The sequence below is a fragment of the Macaca nemestrina genome, chromosome X, assembly GCF_043159975.1.
Source record: "Macaca nemestrina isolate mMacNem1 chromosome X, mMacNem.hap1, whole genome shotgun sequence".
NCBI lineage: Eukaryota > Metazoa > Chordata > Mammalia > Primates > Cercopithecidae > Macaca > Macaca nemestrina.
In genome coordinates this window covers 25,452,451-25,467,932 of record NC_092145.1, presented here as the reverse complement: position 1 = coordinate 25,467,932, position 15,482 = coordinate 25,452,451, and positions in this window count along the sequence as shown.

Sequence of the window (15,482 nt, the reverse complement as noted above, 5' to 3'; positions counted from 1 at the left end):
GGAGGGCTTGCGCATCAGGCAGAACAGTTTGGAGATTTATTTATTTTTATTTTTTATTTTTTTTGAGATGGAGTCTCGCTCTGTCGCCCAGACTGGAGTGCAGTGGCGCGATCTCAGCTCACTGCAACCTCCACCTCCCGGGTTCAAGCAATTCTCCCTGCCTCAGCCTCCTGAGTAGCTGGGATTACAGGCACCCACCACCACACCCAGCTAACGTTTGTATTTTTTAGTAGAGACAGGGTTTCGCCTTGTTGGCCAGGCTGGTCCCAACTCCTGACCTCAGGTGATTCGCCTGCCTTAGCCTTCCAAAGTGCTGGGATTACAGGCGTGAGCCACAGCACCCACCCCGGACTTGCTCTCTGAGCCAATGAGAGCTCTTGGTAGTTTTCCAGCAGGCGAGTCCTATAGTTATTTCTTATACATCTGGTCCTATTATTGATACGAAAGCTCCTTGTCCAATTGTGAAAGTAACTAAGAGTGGCTAGTAAAGACTTGTCTACAATAGCTCCAGGTGGATTTCTTTGCATGAAAGATGGTGTGCTCCTTCAGGAGTCTCTCTTGCTGGAATCCCGCTCTGAGGGGGTCTCGGGAAGACAGCTCCTGAACACTTTCCTCTGTCAGGCGTATGGAGCTCTGCTCCTAGACAGCGAAGGGTAACACACACCAGATGTGCTTCCCACTCAAAGAGCTTGTCTGGTCCCGCCTGGGTCATCCTTGCAGCCCTCTCTACCACATCCCATCCCCACCTGGCCTCAGACTCAGTCCCGCCCCCAGTGGCCTCAGACTCAGTCCAGTCACCAGTCTGGTTCTCATCACTTGACTTTGCCTGGATCTCAGTCTTTGGAATCTGCCTACCACTCCAGTTAGAGCTGCTTTTCTTACTAGTTGTCCCCATCCAACTCCCAGCCCCAGAATCTCCCCCAAAGGGCTGGGCTCCCATTGTCTGTGGATGAGCTGTGTGCCGGAAGCCTGGTTGTTATGCTTCTCCCAGATGCAACACCCCATTACCTTGTCTCACACTCCAGACGCTGACTCCTTGCTCAGGACACAACCTGCTGTTGTGTTGCCTTTTGGTTGCCATCACCTGTCTTGCAGGGCTAGGCCACTGCTCAGTTACTACAGGTGCATTTGTCTGTCCTAATGGGTACATTTCAGTTTGGGTCCAGACCCCTCTTGGTCAGGCCTCTTTCTTCAGTTACAGGGGCCAAGGATGACAACGTTCCTAGTGTTATGAGTCCTCTAACCAGGATCGCCTCTGACACCTTCTAGGCTTCTAGGCTTTCTTTTCTTTTTTCTTTCTTTTCTTTTCTCTTTCTTTCTTTTTTTTTTTTTTTTTTTTTTCCGAGACAGAGTTTCACTCTCGTCACCCAGGCTGGAGTGCAATGGCACAATCTTGGCTCACTGCAACCTCCACCTCCCGGGTTCAAGCAATTCTCCTGCCTCAGTCTCCCGAGTAGCTGGGATGACAGGTGCCCACCACCATGCCCAGCTAATTTTTGTATTTTTCTAGAGATGGGGTTTCACCATGTTGGCCAGGCTGGTTTCGAACTCCTGACCTCAGGTGATCTGCCCACCTCGGCCTCCCAAAGTACTGGGATTACAGTCGTGAGCCACTGTGCCTGGCCACCTTCTAGGCTTTCAACAAACATTCATTGAGAACCCACTATGTGCCACTATTCTGAATCCTGGCGTTACATACATGAACAAAGTCCTGCTCTCCTAAAGGAGACAGACACTAAATAAGAAATGAGGCCCCTAAACAAGCTCATTTGAGAGAGTGATAAGGACTCTCAAAACAGGGTAAATGAATTGAAGGTGACAGATATGGGGGAGGGCAACATATTGCTGGAGTGGCACAAAAGACATCTTTGAAGAGATGCCACTTAAGTTGAGAAATGAATGAAGAAAAGCAACCAGGGACACGTGCAGTGACTCATGCCTGTAATCTCGGAGCTTTGGGGGGCCAAGGTGGGAGGATTGCTGGAGCCCAGAAGTTCAAGACCAGGTTGGGCAATATGGTGAGACCCTGTCTCTAGAAAAAAACATTAAAATTAGCCCAGTGCAATGTTGCGTACCTGTAGTTCCAGCTACTCGGAAGGCTGAGGTGGGAGGAACCCTTGAGCTGGGGGTGTGAAGGCTCCAGTGAAACAAGATCGCACCAGTGCACTCCAGCCTGTGTGAGAGAGTGAGATTCTGTCTCAAAAAACAAACAAACAAAAAAACAAAACAAAAAAAAAAAAAAAAAGAAAAAGAAAAAGAAGAAGAAGAAAAGAAAAAGGGAGAAGAGAACCCCAAGCAGCAGAAACAGCAAATGTCAAGATCCAGAGGCAGGTGGTGTAACGTTGGTGTGTTTGAGGGACAGAAAGGGGGCCAGTATGGAGATGGCTGGAATAGAGCAAGCAAAGGAGAGTGGCAAGAAATGAGGTACAGAAATAGGTAAGGCCAGGTCTACGGGGGCCCTATGGGCCATGACTGGGAGTTTTCTTTTCTTTTCCTATTTTATTATTAGAGATGGAGTCTCACTCTGTCGCCCAGGCTGGAGTGCAGTGGCACAATCTCAGCTCACTGTAACCTCTGCGTCCCGGGTTCAAGTGATTCTCCCGCCTCAGCCTCCTGAGTAGCTGGGGTTACAGGTGCGCCACCAAACCCAGCTAATTTTTGTAGTTTTAGTAGAGATGAGGTTTCACCATGTTGGCCAGGCTGGTCTCAAACTCCTGACCCCAAGTGATCCACCGGCCTCAGCCTCCCAAAGTGCTGGGATTACAGGCGTGAGCCACCATGCCCGGCCTCCTATTTTATGTTTTTGAGACGGGGTCTCACTCTGTCACCCAGGCTGGAGTGCAGTGGCACAATCTTGGCTCACTGCAGCCTCGATGTCTCAACCCAGGCAACTCCCCCTTCCACCTCCCGAGTAGCTGGGTCTACAGACATGTACCACCATGCCCAGATAATTTATTTTTATTTTTTGTAGAGATGGACTTTCACTATGTTGTTCAGGCTGGTCTCAAATAGCTAGTGAGATCTCTTTTGCAGCCCCAGAAGATGAATGATGGCAACAGTACGGTTGTATGAAGGTGCTCAGGCCTCCCTCAGATTGAGGGAGAGGATATGGGAATGGCCTTGACCCACAGCATACCCAGTAGAAGGGGACCCAGGAGGTCAGAGAATCATGAGACTCTTTTTTCTGTGAGGTTGGTGAAGAGTGGAGGGATTCAAAGGAAGGAGAGTGCCTCCAGCATCATTTGGCCTTACTGTGTCTCTGGAACTAATCATGTTGGTCCCTATCTTTCTTCTACGGCTCCCCTTCACTATCTACATTCGTACCTTTGGGACTTTTCCTGTGCTACAGAGACAGAACCTGGAGAAATAATTACTAGCATGTGAATGCCTATAATGTACCAGGCACCATGCTAAAACACTCTACATTCATTCACTAGCTCATTTAATGCTCCTTCAACTCTATGGAGCAGGATAATTATTTCCATTTATTTATTTGTTTGTTTGTTTATGTATGTACGTATGTATGTATGTATGTTTTGAGACAGAGTCTCACTCTGTCGCCCAGGCTAGAACGCAGTGGTGTGATCTCAGCTCACCGCAACCTCCGCCTCCCGGGTTCAAGCACTTCTCTTGCCTCAGCCTCCCGAGTACCTGGGATTACAGGTGTGCACCACCACGCCCAGCTCATTTTTGTATTTATTTATTTATTTTTAGTAGAGACGGGGTTTCACCATGTTGGTCAGGTTGGTCTGAAACTCCTGACCTTGAGGTCTGCCCACCTTGGCCTCCCAAAGTGCTGGGATTACAGGTGTGAGCCACCACACCTGGCCTCCATTTTTATTTTTTATTATTTATTTTTAGTGACAGGATCTCGCTGTGTTGCCCAAGTTTGAGTGCAGTGGTGTGATGATGGCCCACTGCAACCTCAAACTCCTAGGCTCAAGCGATCCTCTTGTCTCAGCCTCCTGAGTAGCTAGGACCATAGGTGTGTGCCACCACACTTGGCTAATTAAGGAAAAGTTTTGGCTGGGCGTGGTGGCTCACGTCTGTAATCCCAGCACTTTGGGAGGCCAAGGCAGGCAGATGACCTGAGGTCAGGAGTTCGAGACCAGCCTGGCCAACATGGGAAAACCTCATCTCTATTAAAAATAAAAAAATTAGCTGGGCGTGGTGGCACGCGCCTGTAGTCCCAGCTACTCGGGAAGCTGAGGTGGGAGAATCACTTGAACCCAGGAGGTGGAGGTTACAGTGAGCCAAGATGGCACCACTGCACTCTAGCCCGGGTGACAGAGCAAGACTCTGTCTCAAAAAAAAAAAAAAAAAAAAAAGAGAGAGAAAACAGTTTTTGTATAGAGATGGGGTCTTGCCATGTTGCCCAAACTGGTCTTGTACCCCTGGGCTCAAGTGATCCTCCTGCCTTGGCCTCCCAAAGTGTTGGGATTACAAGAGTGAGACACCATGCCTGGCTGATTTCCATTGTACAAACAAAGAACATGGATGCACTGAGACTTAGTGACTTGTCCAGTGTAGTAAGTAATGAATGGGGATCTGTCTCACGTCAATCTCGGCTCTTTCTATGATATTACACTGTCTTTCTAGCCAGTTCCCAGGTCTGGGACTCTTGTAGGGATGCCAGGTTTACCCCAGCCAGTTTCCCTGACCCATGGGGGCTTGGCCAGCAGGCCATTCACTACCCAGGAGGCCTGTCTAGGACATTCCTCCCTGAATCAGATGCCGCAGACTGGATACCTCCAGGAAGCCTAGTGGGTTGACACTTCTGTCAGCTCTGGAGTCTTCAGGATGTCCTTGCCTTGGACAGAAGCTGGGGACCACACAGCCAGCTAACTCTGCTGCCCTGTCTTTGGGGCTATAGCATCTTGCCACTGGGCCCCCCAAACTATCCTTTCCCCCAAAACCTGCTCATTTGCTCACGCCCCTGGATCCAGCCTGGGGACTGTCTTGCCAGGGTCCTTCCATCAGAGAGCCCAGGACCAGATGCTGCTCTGAGCACCACCACCCAGAGCAGTGCCAGGGATTGATGCCCAGCCCAGAACAGCTGGAGCAGCCCCCACCCCTTGAGGGAAGCTGACTGAGCCCACCCTCAGTGTGTGCTGGGGGCAGAGGAGAGAGCGCAGATGTGCTGAGAGCTCCCTGGAAAGCAAGGCTCAGCTGCTTCTGCAACTGTCACCAGCAGAGGCAGAGAGAGGCCAGTATTTACCCACTTGTAACACCTGAGCGGACATAATTGCCGCCTTACCTTAAAGAGGCCCCTCCTGTATACACCGTCCCTCATTGCCTCACTGGAAGGGGCCTTGCTGCCTCTGAAAGGGTCTCCCTAGTCTCCTGAACCACTTCCAAGTCCCTTGAAAATCCCAGCATGATTCAAGTGGCACAGCCACATGAGTTAAAACCTTGTTCTGGGCCGGGCAGAGGCCGAGATGGGTGGATCACCTGAGGTCAAGAGTTCGAGACCAGCCTGGCCAACGTGGTGAAATTCTGTCTCTACTAAAAATACAAAATTAGCTGGAAATAGTGGTGCATGCCTGTAGTCCCAGCTACTCGGGAGGCTGAGGCAAGAGAATTACTTGAACCAGGGAGACAGAGGTTGCAGTGAGCCAAGATCACACCACTGCACTTCAGCCTGGGCAACAGAGCAAGACTCCATCTCAAAAACAAAAAAAAAAACAAAAAAAAACCTTGTTCTGACTCCAAGTCATCTTGACTTCTGTGCCCCTAAGAGGCGGTGCTGGGGCAGAAGTACTGAAATGGGTTCCCAGAGATTCCCCTAGATTCGTGGTTCCCAAATGCCAGTTCACAGCTGACAGCATGAAATCAGTGAGGGACTTGCTAAAGTACAGACTCCTGGGGCTGCAGTCCCCAACACTCTGGTCAGGTAGATCTTGGGGGCAGGCCCAGGAATTAATTTGTATTGTTAGAATGTCCACAGCTGATTCTGATGTGCCTCCAGGTCTGGGGCGGGGGTGGGGTGGGGGCAGGGTCGTTTCCCTTAGGTTTCCTAGTGAGCCCTAAACTCAAAAATGACTTTTCCTGAGTCAGAGCTTCAAAGCCAGCTTTATGAACCCCAGGGCGATCTGGGTAACGGGGGAACTCAACCTGGTAAAGTGGATCTTTTCAGGCCTTAAACTTAGGGTAAGTGAAACAGTTCCAGTTATACCCAATGTCCCTGGGTTGTTCCCTTGAAACCAGGAAGCAAGAACCTCTTAACTATAAGAGACAACCGAAGACTAATCCCGAGAATAATCTGAGTACCAACCAATCTGGACATAAGGCTCAAGATGAGATTGAGAAAAAATAGATTGCATGTCTGCCGCGCGCCTCCTGCTGGTAAGATTAGTGAAGGCAGGAGGCAGGAAAGTTTCTAGTATTTTTCTGACCAGTACTGACCATTTCCTGGGATGGACGCTCAAACAGAAGGAGCTAATCCTGGTCCCAATCTGTGCATTTAGACACCTGGAACTAGAGGGGTTACTCATAAAAGGGAATGGGCTGGGAGTGCCCTGAAGCTACCTCTGCCAAATCACTAGGGCTTAACTCTCCTAAGGGGAGTCTGTGAAACCTACTAGCCTGGCAGCAGGGAGGGACAGAGAGGAGACATTGAGAAACACCTCACCTGCCCAGGGAGACAGATTTTGAAGCTAAATAGGTAAGCAGCCCTGGTAGTCTTTTTTTTTTTTTTTTTTTTTTTTTTTTACGGAATCTAGCTCTGTGGCCCATGCTGGAGTGCAGTGGAGCAATCTTGGCTCACTGCAAGCTCCACCTCCGGGGTTCACGCCGTTCTCCTGCCTCAGCCTCCCAGAGTAGCTGGGACTACAGGCGCCCGCCACCACGCCTAGCTAATTTTTTGTATTTTTAGTAGAGACGGAGTTTCACTGTGTTAGCCAGAATGGTCTTGATCTCCTGACCTTGTGATCCGCCCACCTCGGTCTCCCAAAGTCCTGGGATTACAGGCGTGAGCCACCGCGCCTGGCCAATCCTGGTAGTCTTTAAGAGAGACCACTGGCTAGGCGCGATGGCTCAAGCCTGTAATCTCAGCACTTTGGGAGGCTGAGGTGAGCATATCACAAGGTCAGGAGTTCGAGACCAGCCTGGCCAACATGGTGAAACCCCATCTCTACTAAAAATACAAAAATTAGCTGGGCGTGGTGGTGCACACCTGTAATCCCAGCTACTCAGGAGGCTGAGTCAGGAGAATTGCTTGAACCCAGGAGGCAGGAGTTGCAGTGAGCTGAGATCGTGCCACTGCACTCCAGCCTGGGCAACAGAGCAAGACTCCGTCTCAGAAAAACAAACAAGCAAACAAACAAAACCACCAGAGGGCATAGAGAGACGCCCCTAAGCCATGATGTAGTTGAACTAGAATGAGAAATGGACCTCGTAACCTGATTTGAATCTATAGGTGATACTTAATCCCTTCCCCATCGATAAAGTAGGTACTGTGACCCTCTGAATTTAATCTTAAAGTGCTGGAGAAAGTTTCAGGTACAAGCATAAATAAAAAACCTGGGCCAGGCACGGTGGCTCACGCCTGTAATCCAGCACTTTGGGAGGCCAAGGCGGGTGGATCACCTGAGAGCGGGAGTTTGAGACCAGCCTGGCCAACATGGCAAAACCCTGTCTCTACTAAAAATACAAAAAATTAGCCAGGCCTCGTGGCCCATGCCTGTAATCCCAGCTACTTGGGAGGCTGAGGCAGGAGAATTGCTTGAACCCGGGAGGCAGAAGTTGCAATGAGCCAAGATAGTGCCATCGCACTCCAGCCTGGGTGACAGAGTGAGACTCCGTTTCAAAACAACAAATCAAACAAAACAAAACAAAACAAAACAAAACAAAACAAAACAAAACTGGCTGACCTTACCCCTACTCACCAATTTCAGGTAGAAACCTTGGAGCTTCAGAAAAAGGAGAGGTACCCCAGGTATTGTTCTTCCTGTTTATTTAGGGAGATCACCAAATGAGAAGGATGGTATTGGACCACACCTAGTTTTCAGTCTCGATGCTTCCAGTCGAAATAATGACAATTATTAATAGCAGCTAACACTTATTTAGTGCTGTGTACTACTAAGTACAATGTTATATGCTTAATGTGGACCATCATGCTTAATCTTCATATCACAATTATCTCTGAGGTACAGAATGATCAAAGCTTCCTGCCGAAGGCCACATGACTGCCAAGTGTTAGAGCAGACTAGAACTGCATGGTCTGCACCACAATGTTAATTTCCCTTATCTTTCTCTATTTCTCTCAACTCTGAGAAGAGGATGTGCTCCTGGGCCTGAGGTTAATGGTCCCATCTCTGCTTCATTTAGGATTAACTAGTAGATTAGATGGGAGTTGATGTTAGATGCCAGATATTATTTTATCAAAATTCAAGAAAATCCTGTAAAAATGATTTTCAATTCCATTTTGCAGAGGTGGAAACTGAGGTCACTTGTCATTCAGAAAATAAATGGTTATCAGGAAGTACTGACTTGCTCACATTATAGAGCTCCATTTTGCTTGCCCTGGTTTTAATCAAATCAGAGCATTTTCTTTAATGGAAGGTCTGTACTATTCAAAGCTGACTTTTGATCTGTCGACAAGTAAACAATCCTTATCTGGAGATCGACAACTTCATTCCCTTCATTCTTAGCTGAATTCATTCTTAGGTCAGGCTTAGGCCCAGAACCTGGGGGTAAGGGCTGAGCAGGCTCCTGAGGAACAAATCATCCTCCCAGGAGGGGAGGGCACTGCAGGGGGATGGAAAGTCTAGGAACGGGTGGGCCAGCTTGAACAACCGTTAACTTTTTAAAAAGAGGTATTTTAGAGGAGCTTCCTGCACCATTTGAAGGATGGGAAGAAATGACCTCTAAGGTCCTTTTCAGTTCTCCATTCCTCTGAACAACAAAAATAGTGTGATTGTGCACTGGTTTCTATGGCCATTGCATGTTAAGACAGCTATGAAGAGAATGAAGTTTTAGGTCTCCAGATAAGGACTGTTTACTTGTCAACAGATCAGAAGTCAGCTTTGAATAGTACAGACCTTTCATTAAAGAAAGGGAAGAGAGATTAAAACCAGAGCAGGAAAAATGGTGCTCTATAGTATGAACAAGCCAGTACTTCCTGATAACCATTTATTTTCAAAATGATGTTCCTCAGTTTCCACATTTGCATAATGGAATCGAAAATCACCTTTATGGGATTTCCTTGAATTTAGACAAAATATAAAATGTATTTTGTGTGGCCTGGCACGGTGGCTCAAGCCTGTAATCCCAGCACTTTGGGAGGCCGAGACGGGCGGATCACGAGGTCAGGAGTTCGAGACCATCCTGGCTAACACGGTGAAACCCTGTCTCTACTAAATAATACAAAAAACTAGCCGGGCGAGGTGGCGGGCGCCTGTAGTCCCAGCTACTCGGGAGGCTGAGGCAGGAGAATGGCGTAAAAACCCGGGAGGCGGAGCTTGCAGTGAGCTGAGATCCGGCCACTGCACTCCACCCTGGGCGACACAGCGGGACTCCGTCTCAAAAAAAAAAAAAAAAAAAAAAAATGTATTTTGTGCATAAACATTTGTGTATTATTCCTTATCCAATTCCCCTGACATAAAGGACACTTGGAAAGAATGAAAATGGAAGATCATTCATGTAGTTCCCAATCATTCAGTTTTAAAAATGAAGCTGTGCTGAATATGTCCCCCTTTTAAATTATTCAAAACTGAAGTAACTTGACCACAAAGTCACTTGGAAGTTACTAAGAGAATTAAATCAACTTTTTGAAATTACTTCAAATTGTGGCCTTTAAGGATTTGACTCAATCAATAAGACAACTGGTTAAGTAGTTGAGTTTTCCAAGCTTGGGGTATCTACTAATTTGTCAAGGAATCTTATGTTCTGAGGCGCTGAAGGTTTGCTAGATAGAAATAGCCCATTCTGTTATTTTATCAAGAAAAAAGAAACTTGTACGACTTAACACTTTCCTTTGATTCTATGTTATGATAATCTATTTAGGTGGACATACTGGAGAAGATAGACGAGGGGAAAAATGGAGATAAGGGGAAAACAGAAAAGGACAATTTCAAGACTGAGTGAAAATATCCCTACTCTCTGAGAAAGCAAGGTATTTCTCAATCATTTTGAAAGTCCTACAAAAGGAAAGAACACTTTACTACCGCTATTTAAAATTACATGTTTTCGGCCGGGAACAGTGGCTCACGCCTGTAATCCCAGCACTTTGGGAAGCCGAGGTGGGTGGATCACCTGAGGTCAGGAGTTTGAGACCAGCCTGATCAACATGGTGAAACCCTGTCTCTACTAAAAATACAAAAATTAGCTGGGCATGGTGGCGGGCGCCTGTAATGCCAGTTACTCAGGAGGCTGAGGCAGGAGAATCGCTTGAACCTGGGAGGCAGAGGTTGCAGTGAGCTGAGATTGTGCCATTGCACTCCAGCCTGGGTGACGGAGCGAGACTCTGTCTCAAAAAAAAGAAAACAATTACATGTTTTCATATAATTAATTGTATTGAGTAAGTAGCCAAGATTTCATTGATTCAAGATTCATTTCTTTCTGGAAATGAATTCCTGGTAATAATGAGTAAAGAAGTTTCTTTTAAAGAAGGGGTTCTTTAGCACAAAAGGAATGCTTCCCTCCAGAGCAGACAGGATTCTGTACTAGTTTTCAACAAGGCAGCGTCGTTTCATAGTCCTTAGACAGAAAAAGCCAGAGCTACACTCATTTCTGACATGAGAGAATTACGCCACATGTAATTGAAGCACTGTGATAAGATGTCATCCATCCGACAGTTTGAAGGAATGTACTTCAAGACCTGGGAATTATAAGCCAAAGTTACGAATAACCACAATGTTGATGGATTGCCACTAAAACTGTCAGAGAAGATTCCACTGATGTGTCGTTTCCAGGGTCTCAGCAGAAGAAGCAGTAGTGACAGTAACAGCAGCAACAGAAATAACAGCACCAACAGCTGAAGCAACAGCAGGAGTAGCAGTAACATCAGCATTGTTTATTCATTGTCTACTCTGTCATGCCAGAGCCAAACGTTATACATATATAATATACAGATGGTCCTCAAGTTACAATGGTTTGACTTATGATTTTTGTTGTTGTTGTTGTTGTTGAGACAGAGTCTTGCTCCCTTGCCCAGGCTGGAGTGCAGGGGCACACTATCTTGGCTCACTGCAACCTCTGCCTCCTGGGCTCAGGTGATCCTCCCACCTCAGCCTCCAGAGTAGCTGGGACTACAGGTGTGCGCCACCACACCCGGCTAATTTTTGTAGTTTTAGTACAGACGGGGTTTCGCCATGTTGGTCAGGCTGGTGTTGTGGGAAGTCAGGGACCCCGAAACTGAGGGACCTGCTGAAGCTGTGATAGAAGAACATAAATTGTGAAGATTTCATGGATGGATCCTGTCAACATGTGATGCCTCCCCCGGATACCCAGCTTTAAAATTTCTCTCTTTTGTACTCTTTCCCTTTATTTCTCAGATCGGCCGACACTTAGGGAAAATAGAAAAGAACCTACGTTGAAATATCCTGGGCTGGTTCCCCTGATAGGCTGGTCTTGAACTCCTGGGCTCAGGTGATTTGCCTGCCTCTGCCTCCCAAAGTGCTGGGATTACAGGCATGAGCCACCACGTCCAGCCAACTTACGATTTTTTGACTCTATGATGCTGTGAAAGGGATACACATGCCTTCAGTGGAAACCATACTTCAACTTTTTTTCTGGGCTAGCAATATGCAGTAGGATATCATCTCGTGATGCTGGGCAGTGGCAGAGAGCCATAGCTTTCAGGCAGCCACGAGATCACAAAGGGTAAACCACCAAAAACACAGCATACTGTGTTGCCAGTTGAGTTTGCCCAACTGTAGGCTAATGTAAGTGTTCTGAGCACATTTGAGGTAGGCTAGGCTAAGCTACGATGTCAGGTAAGTTAGGTGTGTTAAATGCATTTTCAATTGATGATATTTTCAATTTAGGATGGGTATGTCATAATGTAACCCCACTGTAAGTTGAGGAGCGTTTGTGTATATATATTCCTTACAACAACTTTGCAAGAATATCATCATTACATGCCTCTCACTGATAAGGAAGCTGAGACTGAACAAGTTCAGGTAATTTACTCAAGGCTACACAGCTGTTTAGATACAAAACCAGGATTGAAACCTAGGACTGTGTTATTTTGAGGCTGCACTCTCTTCGGCAGCCCCCCAGCCACCGTATATCATAGTGGTATGGATAGATATTTTTCAGTGTGGAGGATTGGAAACAGTAGGAGACATGCACAGCGGCCTCTCCAAGTCTGTTGATATTAAGCTTTTTCAGGTGGTCAAATACCAAACTGACAAGAATCAGACTGCAGAAGGGTTTCAAAATCAGAGAAGTGTATGAGTATCAGCATGAGGTGAACCATGGTGTGGCCAAGTATAGGTAGTATAATTTAGGGGAAATATCTTAATACTATTAGATTGGTGCAAAAGTAATTGCGGTTTTTGAGCCATTGAACGTAATGGCAAAAACAGTGATTACTTTGGCACTAATCTAATATTTATAAATGACAATCACGACTAAAGTGAACCCAGGAGCACTGACATTCCTTAAAAATATTAGTCTGGTGAGCTTGAGAAACCAAGAAATATAATGGTATGCCTATCTTTAGTACTATGTGCTTCAACTGTGACCCTCAAGAAAGCCACTGGGTTAGGAAAAGAGTTAACAGTCACTGTGAAGGTGGTGTGAGGAGGTTGGAATGAAAAACTGGGTGAAGATTGGAGCTACTTCTATCTGAATAAAATTAAGATAAATAAAATCAGGAAAGGTAGTCACAAGGTAGCAATAATCGTAACAATGTTGGATTGCATTCCTGTGTGCCAATCACTGTTCTAAGTGGGATATACATATACTGTATTCACTCAATTAATTCCCTCAACTCTGAGTAGCTGCTATTACATGCAATTTACAAATGAGGAAAATGAGACACAGAGCCTAAAGTCACACAAATCTAATCATTGGTAGGGCAGGAACTCCCACCTAGGCAGTCTGCTGCAGAGCCTGGGCTCTAACCACTCCACTGCACTGCACCTTTAAGGGTGCAGAGAGGGTTTACTGCAGAGTCAGGTATTGAATCTCGGACCTTGTAATCCTAATATTAAGAAACTCTCGGCCGGGCGCGGTGGCTCAAGCCTGTAATCCCAGCACTTTGGGAGGCCGAGACGGGCGGATCACGAGGTCAGGAGATCGAGACCATGCTGGCTAACAGGGTGAAACCCCGTCTCTACTAAAAAATACAAAAAAACTAGCCGGGCGAGGTGGCGGGCGCCTGTAGTCCCAGCTACTTGGGAGGCTGAGGCAGGAGAATGGCGTAAACCCGGGAGGCGGAGCTTGCAGTGAGCTGAGATCCGGCCACTGCACTCCAGCCTGGGCGGCAGAGCGAGACTCCGTCTCAAAAAAAAAAAAAAAAAAAAAAAAAAAAAAGAAACTCTCTTGAAGCTGTTTAAGCAGGAAGACTTTACAGAGTAAGAAACTTGTTAATGGATAATAATAGGCTGAAAATACTAATAGTTCCAAGAAAAGTAGGTAGATTAATAAGCCAAGCATGAGTTATAGAGAGAAGCTAGATACGATTAAGTCTGAAAGTTCTCAAGTTTGAAATCGTGTAAAGTGACTGTCGCAGTTACGTATTCCTTAGGTTTCACAAACACAATGACCATACTATTTTTCCTGATATAATTTCTAAAAATATGAAAATGACTTTTTGACAGTCTTGCTCTGTCATCCTTGAGTGCAGTGTGTGGGTTTACTTCTGGACTCTCATTCTATTCCACTTCTCTATGTTTCTATCCTATGAAAGGACCACACTGTTTTGATTACTTTAGCTTTGTGACAAGTTTTTTTTTTTTTTTTCTTTTTTTTGATGGAGTCTCACTCTGTCACCCAGGCTGGATGCAGTGGTGCAACCTTGGCTCACTGCAACCTCCACCTTCCAGGTTCAAGTGATTCTCCTGCCTCAGCCTCCTGAGTAGCTGGGATTACAAGCGTGCACCACCACACCCAGCTAATTTTTGTATTTTTTAGTAGAGACAGGTTTTTGCCATGTTGGCCAGGCTGGTCTCAAACTCCTGGTCTCATGATCCACCCGCCGCGGCCTCCCAAAATGCTGGAATTACAGGCATGAGCTGCGGCGCCTGGCATGAAAATGATTATTGCTAGCCTCCAGTTACATATTCCACCTTAGAAGTGGTTCATGAACACCCTCGACAGTGTCTGTTCTTGTTCCCTTCGTGTTCATGAGTTCTCATTTTTAGCTCTGAGAACATGTGGTATTTGGTTTTCCGTGCCTGTGTGAATATTTCATATAAATGGAACCATACAACATATGACCTTTTGTGACTGATTTCTTTCACTTGTTTAAGAGGTCCATACACATTGTAGCAAGTATCAGTACTTCGTTTTTTTGTGGCTGAAAAATATTCCATTGTATGGACACACCATACTTTTTTTGAGACAGTCTTGCTTTGTCACCCAGGCTAGAGTGCAGTGGTGTGCTCTCAGCTCACTGCAACCTCTGCCTCCTGGGTTCAAGTGATTCTTGTGTCTCAGCCTTCCCAGTACTTCAGTACTTCCCAGCCTTCCCAGCACTTCAGGCGCCCACCACCACACCCAGCTAATTTTTGTAATTTTAGTAGTGACGGGGTTTTGCCATGTTGCCCAGGCTGGTCTCAAACTCCTGACCTCAGGTGATCCGCCTCCCTCGGCCTCCCAAAGTGCTGGGATTACAGGCATGAGCCACCGTGCCTGGCAACACACCGTATTTTATCCCTTTATCTGTGGGTGACATTTAGGCAATTTCTATCTTTCGGCTATTGTGAATAGTGCTGCTATGAACATGCATGTCCAAGTATCTGAGTCTCTGCTTTCGACTGAGTATATAGGAGTGAAATTGCTGGGTCACATGGTAATTCTACACTTAACCTTTTTGAGGAACTGTCAAACTGTTCTTCATAGTGGCTGGACCATTTTACATTGCCACCAGCAATACATGAGGGTTCCAATTTCTGCTTCAGGGCTTTTGCACTTGTTTCCCCTCTCTAGAAAGCTCCTCTGACAGATACCCAGGTGGCTCACTTCCTTACCTCCTTCAGGTCTTTACTCAAATGCCATCTTCTCAAGAAGGCCCAACTTGGCCTTCTTGGCCATTTACTCAAATGCCATCTTCTCAAGAAGGCCCAACTTGGCCTTTAAACCATCAAATTTAAAATGGCAACCTCCCAACCACTAACCTATACATTGCTATCTCCCTTCCCTATTTTTCTCCATAGTCTTCATCACCATTAACATACTATAAGTTTTTATTTTCTATTGTCTGTCTCCCACAACTGAAATCTAAGTCCCAAGAAGCCAGAGATTTCAGTTTGTATTTCCAACAACTAGAACAGTGCCAGGCACATAGTAGGTAATAAATATTTACTGAATAA